This window comes from Camellia sinensis, chromosome 2, assembly GCF_055761805.1.
Source record: "Camellia sinensis isolate YWXY chromosome 2, ASM5576180v1, whole genome shotgun sequence".
NCBI classification, from domain to species: domain Eukaryota; kingdom Viridiplantae; phylum Streptophyta; class Magnoliopsida; order Ericales; family Theaceae; genus Camellia; species Camellia sinensis.
Window position 1 is genome coordinate 111,962,483 of NC_138962.1, and position 9,770 is coordinate 111,972,252.

Genomic DNA, 9,770 nt, shown 5'->3' on the forward strand with positions numbered 1-9,770 from the left:
GCGCATGAAATTTCATTCAGTCCACCCAACTCATAGTTTGACTTTTTGTGGCCCAAAACCACTTCCAAATTTAGCTCGGTCATGTTTACACTTGAGCCACTCAAGCTTTTCATAAAACCAGGCATGTAAACTTGTCGTTCAGCTGCCTTTGGGTCATTAAATGCACTGCAAACTGCCATCATTTCTTTGCATGCTTCTATCTCAAGCTCCTTACCCACCCTGCTGCATGACTCTGCCACTGCTGAAACACTCTTCCATTGTAACCCTTTGACAACCTCTACTACACTGTCATTCCCACATGTCTTCTTTCCTCTAGCCTTGATTTTGTACTGCTTAACTCCCTGAGCGGACTCACCTCCTAAACGTTGAGTTAACTCAACAATATGATTCTGAATAGACTCACCAGCTTTGATGGAGTCATCTTTCTCCCCAGTGCCTTTAACCTCATTTGAGCTATGATCCTTCTCCTCATCCTCTTGCTGTTTCTTATATCTGCAGCACTTGTCGATTGTTTTTGTTGCTACTACCTAATCTTCCAAGACTCTCACTGGGTGAGAAGACTGTTTAGTCTCCAGATTGATGACCTTATTAATAGGCTCTGCACTTGGTGATTATCCTAAGCTTACCACAATCAAAAGACTGAGAGACTTCTTCAGCACCTACAATAACTTCTCCCCATAAACTACCAATCTTAATTAGATTGGACCTATTCCATAGATGTAATGGAATGCCATAGCAACTAATCCATACTACTCTCTCCTATGCAAGAGCTAGCTCTAGCCTCCATTGGATGATGGCTTCACACCAATCTTCCTTTATATCTTTGATGGCCTTCATTTTTGCCTCCATTTCCTCCTTGGACGTGAATGATAACACTACATCTCTTCCTCCACCTTTCTTGACTTCAAACCCATCTATACCTCTTCCTTTAAGTTCAGTCTTTAGACAGACGTTAACATATCTGACTTTTAGGCGTACTACAACACTGTCATAGAGCCATCCATTGTCATACTCCTCTGCCTTGACTGTGACAGAGTCATTACCCACATCCTAAATGCCTTTGGCTGCTACTGCATATGTTTTCTTGCTAGTGCAAGGATATGGGTCACTCCGAATCACGCCCCTGGGGTTTGTCTATTTTGATCTTTGAAAATGAATCTAACTGTGTCCTCTGTTTCTTTCAAACTCGGCTAATTTCACTCCTAATTTTATGTCATCTACCCATAAACCATGAGCTTTTTGCACTGCTACTTTTGCTGCCACTTCATAGCTGTATCTTACAAATCCAAATCTTGTGTTGGTGTTTCTTCTTCGCTTTTGCGGTATGAAGATATCTTTTACAACTCCAAACTTCTCAAAGAGATGAAACAAGCCTTTGGGATCCATGGAGCTAGGTAGGTTGTCCACGAACACCGTAACTATTACTGGACTGTCCGCCTTTCTCCTTGCTGCTTGCTTTCCTCTTTGCTTCACCACCAGAATCCATCTTCCTCGTTTGCACTACAGGAAAAATAGGTTTAGGCGGCGTTTTTTTAACGGCATTTTTTCAAACGCCACTTTAATTAATATTTAACGACGTTTTATAAACACGTCACATGTTCCTTTAATAAAACGACACCGTTTTGGAATAGGAGGCGTTTAAAAACGGCTCCAAATACGTTGCGCCTCACGCGCCTATTTTGAATCTGTGAATACTTGTTAAAGCTTTGTAAACCATTATTTTGAATCACACGCCTTCACATTCCTCACACCTCTCATTTGCTCACCCCCAATTGCTTCTAAACCCTTGAGAGCAATTTCGATTCAGAGCAATTTTGTTTGAGATTCATCTTTGAGATTCATACAGATTCATCAGAGCGATTTTGATTTGAAACTCTGAAGCTCCACTCTCCTTTCTCTCTCTCTCTCTCTCTCTGTCTCAATTCAGCCTTTGTTCTCTGCGATGTCACTCTGAAGCTCTGAAGCTCTGGGAGATTGTGAAGAGAGAAGAGGGGTTGGTTTCGATCGCAGAGGAAGTGATCTTAGGAGAGGCTGTGCTTGATTTCTCAGATCGGTCTCAGAGCGATTTCGAATATGCGGAGAAGGGATAAAGAGTTTGGTAATAGTGAGTTGGATCATCTTTCTAGAGACGACGAACGAACCTTTTACACCACTCTCTCCACTGTATTCTTCCTTCTCTCGGTGCCCATTCCAATCGCAAATCCAAGCTTCGTCCCTTCATCATCTCCCCCTTCCATTCCCATTACAGGTCTCCTTTCTTTTCCTCTCTTGATTTTCTGCTTCCGTTTTTTGTTTTCTGAAATAGGGTTCGCTTCAATAACATAGTTTTTTTTTTTTTTTTACTATTTATATATGTGCATGCATGTGTTCTGTGTTTGTATGTCACTCAAATGCTTTATTAATTTGCATGATTTTGTTCACATTTCGGTTTCCTTTTTTTCACCTTTCGGATGCTGATGTTATTGCCGTTTGCTTATTTTTTGTTTATGGATCTTGTGAAGCCTTCAATTATTATTATTATTATTTTATTTCTTTTTTGTGTTGTTTGATTTTTGACATCTACACCAAGTATGGTTGGCTTTATGCAATAGTTAGATAGTTAGATATAATCAAATAATCAATGCAATTAAGAGGAAGTAGAGAACATAATGCTTGAACTGTTTTTTGTGATGATTGGTAGCATCAAATTTTAATAGGGAAAAATCTTCAATGACAAGACCCGAATAAATTACAACTGATTCTTGGTTGGAATGCTAGAATTTTGCTATTCCAAGAAAGTAGTTTTTGTGAAATAGGATTCTGAAAACCATAATCATTATGCTTCAAAGCCAATGTTTTGGGGGAGGGCCTTGATTTTGAAATAGTAATTGATAGACTTCTTCATTCTCAGCCACAGTTATGCGGTTACAAATGTTTTGTACCAGTAGGAGAGTTTGCATAGGAGCAGAGTTCAGAAGAGCCAAGTTTCCATATTTCCACAAAGCTAATGAAAATCAAGCATACTCGGTAAAAAAGCAATATTTATTGGACTGTTTAGGGAAAAGAAAAAAGTGTTACACAACTTCATTTTCTGATTCAAACTAAAGAGTGTGCTGACATTACATAATATAATATATGGATAGTATAGATAATGAAGCAAAATTTACTCGAAATGATTTTCTTGATTGCAGTTTTCACTTAATTGGTACAATGATCATGCGAGGAAAAAAAAAAAAAAAGTGGGTAGAATTGTAGTTTGGAAAACAAAAAATTATTATCTTCATCTTTTCCCTTATGTTCTCCACTTATTTGTTTAATTTTTAATTTTATTTTCTGTTTCTTTGTATTTGTGATTGGGTTTTGTACTCCTGTGCCAAGAATCAAGTGCTCATTTTACTTGTGATTTTCATAATTTTTATGGTTTCATGATTCATATTGTGATTTATTTGATTCAGATGATTGCATTGACTTTACTTCCATTTTAATCATCATAGATCTTTTCCTCCATTCTTGATGGTACGAATGTGACAAATGTAAATTTTCAAGTCTGAATTGTCCAAGTCTAAAAGTTGCAAGTCTGAACTGTTGGACATGTCTACTATTCTGTTTCTTTTTCCTTCCTACCACTTGTCTTTCTGCATGGTTTTTCTTTCTTTCTGCATTTTCATTGTTTATGTTTTTTTACTTAGTCCATCGTACAACCCAATTGAGCTGACTCTACTACTTACAGAGCATGGAGAAGAACTGCAAGTTCTCCACTATGAAGTTGGGTAGAAATATGAGCCTCATTATGACTATTTTCTTGATGAGTTCAACACTAAAAATGGGGGCCAACTGTTAGTAATGGGCGCCCATGTGGCATGACCATTAAATTTGATTTTGAATCCTTATCCAAATAGGTTTTGATTTTGAAATCAAACCTATTTAGGATAACCACTCTTGAAACAGACGTTATCAGTTTGAACTGATATAGATAGATATAATATATATTCGATATTATCTGTATCTTAACTGATATGGATAGATATTATAATATATTAAATATTTGTTATATGGTTATGGGTAATCCAAGAGAAATAACGTTGAGTCTGTTTCAACCCATATTCTGACTCTCTCCCAAGAAACAACGATCAAGTCAGTTGCACTGTGGTTTGTGTGGGTGATATTCACCATTGTAATATCACCCCACTGCTGGGATTGATTGATCTGATTCTGGAAGCACGTGATTTATCCACGAGGTTCTATCATCAAAAGGTATGATCTGATGATTTTATTCCGCTGCATATTCTGTGTTTTTTCAGTTTACATTGGTATCAGAGCCAGGTTAATGGATATTTTCGTGTTTTCCTCATGTGTATACTTTTATATGTATATGTATATATTATACACATGAATATTTGTAGAAAATTTTTTTTTCAGATTAGGAGCATAAAAATATTTTTTTTATGTTCATTAATGTCTTTTTCATATCATAAATAGTTTTATTTTGAAAAAAGGAGTCCGGCAGTACAAAAATCGGACCAGAAAACACCCTGGAAGGCGGCGCGTGGCCTGCACGCGCAACCTGACGCCGTGGGCCGTTTCCACGCGCCTCCACGCACAGCCACGCGCCTCCACGCGCCAGCTGCTCACCAGACGCGCTTGCACGCGCTCTCACGCGCGCGTCAGCGGCGCAGTCACGCGCGCGCCCTCCGCGCCACGCACGCGCGCCGTGCGCTCAGCCGCGAGCCGAGCCGCGCGCTGAGCCGCGAGCCGAGCCGCGAGCCGAGCCGAGCCGCGCGCTGAGCCGCGAGCCGAGCCGTGAGCCGAGCCTCGAGCCGAGCCGCGTGCTGAGCCGCGCCGTTTTCCTCGGCTAGCTTGGCTGCTGGCGATTAGGCACTGTTTGTTTTGTTTTTAATTCTGAACTGCGTTAAATGATCATAATTAATTCATTACATATTTGTTTTATGCGTGGCTTATACTGTTAGACTCAGAATTAATTTTTCTACATTCTGTAAAATTTTGAAAATTTTCAGAAAATATAAATTATTTTTCCTGTGTTAATAATTCATTTTTTATGCTTTAAAATGATTCTGGTATTGCATAAATAATTTTCTGGGGCTGAAATATTTATTGTAGACTTCTGAAAGGTTTTATTATTTACTGGTAATATTGTCTCATTTTATCAGTTTCTGGATTTTTTATTTCTAATTTTATGTGTATTTATTAGTCATTTAAAATTGCAGAATATTTCAGAAAAATTTCAGAATATTTCAGAACAATGTACATTTTAATTATGGCATAATCTGAATATTGTTTCTGTTTACTAGTTTCTGGATTTTTTATTTCTAATTTTATGTGTGTTTAATTAGTTATTTAAAATTCCAGAAAATTTCAGAAAATTCCAGAAAATTTCAAAAATGATGTACTTTCTGTTATGGCATAATTTAAATATTTAATACAGCATATTTTTTTTGGATTTATAATATGTTGTAATTAGAAGAGCATGATTATTTATTTATTTATTAGAATTCCATTATTAAATAAATATAGCATGAGTTATTTGTAAATTTACATTAAGATGCTATTGTATGGAATTTATCATGCTTTGTATATGCCATAGTCAGTGGGAGGTTATTCGGTTGAGAGAAATCTTTGTAGATTAACTCCCGAAAACCAATATTTTGCGCATAAATTAAATTAAATTTGGGATAATTGTCACCTGTGGCGCAAGAGATGATTACGAGCATAGCGGATTTTCGATCTTGCGACTTGTGTAATATTGTCACTATTTAATTTAGATTTTTGCGGCAAAATTATATTATGCTAATCAAATTAATCCCAATGCGAATTTCTCTCTAAATGGATTTAACTTATGGAAGTTAATTTGATTGACCTAGACTTAGTAGAGATGTTCAAATGTGAACAAACTAATCCCATTCTTTAGATGAGCAAAAGTCTTGGAGACTTTAGGTCAAACCTTAATTGAGCCAAAGTGAGGAAACATGACTCAAAGTGGCCGTGGTTTTGTTGCCTTGTTTGGCACAATAAAAACTAATGTGTGCGCTATAGTTAGCGGCACGCTACATAGTTTTGGTTGGCGAGTTTTGGAGTTATGAAATTAGTAAGCCCTCAATAGATCTGTATATGATCTTGACTAATGAGCTGCGCGGATTGACTTTGTAATTTGACTTGTAAATAATGTTACATCATTGGATGAAGTAACATTCAAGAGTCACGTCATCCAAGAAATGCGAGCTTAAATAAATTAGTCATTAAGTGTAAGACGAGTAGCCAATTTGAGCAGTGTTTTGCTCTTTACCCAATTATTGGGAGTGGATTGAGCGAAATTTCATGCACTATAATAGTGTGCGTTGAAGTATCACTTGAAGATTAAAAGATTAGCGCTTAGTAGCAGCAAAATCTATTAACACTAAGTGAAAAGATTAGCGCCAAGTGGCTGCAAAATCTATTAGCATTGCTAACTTGTCTAAGTCTGGACACTTTGTTTCCACATTCAAGTGTGAGACATGGATGAGGTGCTTCTTTGTGTGATTCCTTTACTAGGCTAACGTTTTGAATAACATTTACCACTAAGCGCAAACGTTGCAGCATAGTAATGAAAAGATCAAGGTTGAGAAGGTTGTTATGACTCTAAGAATTCGACGCATCGCTTGTAAGAGCATTGTGTTGAATTAGACTCTTTGGCCTAATTTGCCCTTAAGTTACTTCAGGAGCTGTCATAGTTGATAGCTTATTCTCTCCTTCTTGTGGATAGTAGAATTAATTACAAGTAACTATGAAGCGAGAAATAGATATGGCAAGAGGAGTATCGTCATCTTTTAACTAGATGCATTAAAGTGTATGGAGAATAAAATTGACTTGAAGGTGCAGGGGATTAGCACTTACTAGTTAAATTTGCGACTTAGGCGCACTTGATATCTCCATTGTAGCCTTTTATGATCTAGTGAAAATGAATTAGTCCTGAGTCATTACCTAGTTGGCCCTAAACCTTTTAAACTTATCTTCGAGAACTCACACATTAAGATGATTGGAATTAGTTTATGACATTGGTCATGAACCAGTGGCTTATTATACTTAATCACATTAATGAGCTAATGACATGATGGTTTGAGTAGGCCTTATCGGGCCCACTCGCTTATGACATCCTGCTCTCGTGTGAATGTGTAACTTTGTTCGCAATGGATGCGCACAAGTAAGTAGGAAAGCCGTAGAAGGTCATTTGTATTGGCGCATTTAGTCCACTATGATATTTGTGACTAGATATGTGTGAGGGTATGATAGCTAAGCCTCAACTCGACACATTTATAGATTACGATACGCATCTGAGTCAAGACTATTTGATCTCCCATAAGTCAAAAGTTTTGAGATGATTTTTTGACATTGCACATATGAGGTTGAGATCAATTAGACAACAGCTTTCATGCTTTTAGTTTTGACCAAGGTGGCGAGTATCTATTTGAGTTTTTTTTAGAAAACTCTGTGAAGAGAGATGAATGCTTAGAAAATTGATTATTCCTAGTACTCAACAACACAATTGTGTAGTAGAGATAAGGAATTAAATATTGTTAATGTTAGGTGGATAATGGCGCAAAATGTTTCCCAATTGGGAATTGCACTAGTTTGTTGCCTATATCCCTAACTAAGAGCCCTCCATATCAGTTTTTACACTCCAATTTTGAGTAATTGGTTAGTGGAGAGCCATCTATGGGCGATCTGTAACCGTTAAGCAGCTTATCTTTATGTTACTTCTCATAAGATTGTGAAGTTAAGACAAAGGGTCATATGGCGCATTATTGTATGCGGTCATGCAAACCCTCCGGGTCATGTGCATATGGGTAAGCAGCTTTGTGGTAGTGTAACTAAGTCACATAAAGTTTTATTAGTAAAGGTGATGTGAATAGAGTTTTTGGAACTCTATAAGATGGAGAATTCCAAGCATAGCGCTCTATGTAGCCTAGTTGAGAATGCAAAGAAATTTCTAATATCCTAGGGACAGTGGGAGCGATGTGCCTACTAATGGATTACTCCATTAGAGCAGAATACTCTACATTCTTAGTTGCGTGGTAGCAAATGTGAAAATTTTCCACGTCATCACTGGGTGATTGAGAGGGAAACATTCATGATTGCTCCGCAAGATGATAAAGAGCCTAGGATAATGCCAAAGGCTCTAGTCCCCTGTTTTTAGAAAGTGGATCAATGTTGCGCAGTTTAAGACAAAGTCTTTGAGGATTAACCATTTTTATAATTTGGTTGACTTTCCATTATGACGCAAAACTGTTATAAAGTTATGCGTAATTTGGATAGTCATTGTTGAGGCATAAGGCTCGCTAGATACCGAAAAGTCGCACCATTGAGGAAAGTGTAGACCATGAGAAGACTTCCTCCTGAGGAGTGAGGTTATTTTGACTTAGGCTATAATTGACATAAGTTCGGAACATTGATTTGTGGACATTGTGACCCGATTTCTCATTAGAGAATTGGATAAGTAGATCCGTAGGGATTTACCTTCTGCTTTTATGGTGAAAAGTTAGGAGCGCAAAAAGGTTGCTAGTTCCAATAAATCTTTTACAGCCTAAAGCAGTTATCCAAACAGTGGTTCTTAGATTTCGTCAAGCCATGATAGGGCAACGATGATCGATGAAGACCACTGAGGCATGATCAATGGTCCAAAAGAAGTTTTTCCTTACTTAGTCATTATGAGCCAGGAATTTATAAGGTAGTCGCCATCTAGGGTGGGCAGTCCTCTATTTTAGATATGATGGACATGGGTGATATAATTTATATGCTCGGATGTACGATCCTTAGGGATTGTTTTAGGAAAATTCTCGGTTTGTCTTCGATGACTTACATAGAGAATATCCTAGAATGATTCTAGATGCAAAATTGCAAATCCATTGACTTACCTATCGGTAAAAGCCAGAGCCTTAGCTATTGAGTGAATCCTCGGATTGTCTTTTGGGAGGACCTATATTCCTTGATCTTTTCTTTGTTGTGGGAGCCTAAAGTACGCTATGTAGGCGTATTCGGCATGATAAGTGTTATCTTTGATAAATGGTTAACTGAGTTGTTCAGACATTGACCTTGCTCATTAGACTGTGGATAAAATGCTTTATTAGAAGCATATTAATTTGCTCCTTGTAAAATTCAATGCGCTAGTTGGGCGCATCTGCGCTAGTTGGGCGCATTAAGAATGAACGCAAATTGGTCACCAAAAATATCTTTAGAGAGGTTATTGCGCAAGAGGTAGTGATCTTAAATCATTTCATGTGAGGCGCACATGGTGGATTCCGTTGTATATACTTATCGCAAGAGGTGCTGATAAGGCTTATGTTTGGAATCTATAATTGCGCAAGCTGTGGTCAATTTTTTTTTAAAATCGATCACTTATTTTGAGATGATGGGATGTTGACACTATTACGGTTTGTGTCATAATGATTAGCAAATGATGATGTCAGCAGGCAAGATTGGCTCACTCACACGAGCAATCGCCCTTGACGCTTGGGAGCGAGCAAGGATGAGACTGGTGGTTTATTTTTATTCCGAGCCAAGAGAGGCTTAAATCATCCACTATGTATGTCGCCTTGGTTATAACCAAGATGAGTTCGTGTTAAGGACCAAACATGGATGTTAGTACCCACTTTCCATGTTGTGCCTGTTATGATTAGCCAGATGCGAGATCTCATTTGGCGCCTAGAAGGCGAGCAAATAGAGAATTCGGGTTAAGCACTAGAAAGCGACTAGACTAATATCTGTACGGTGTATCGAGTATGACGTCACTCTTTATGGAA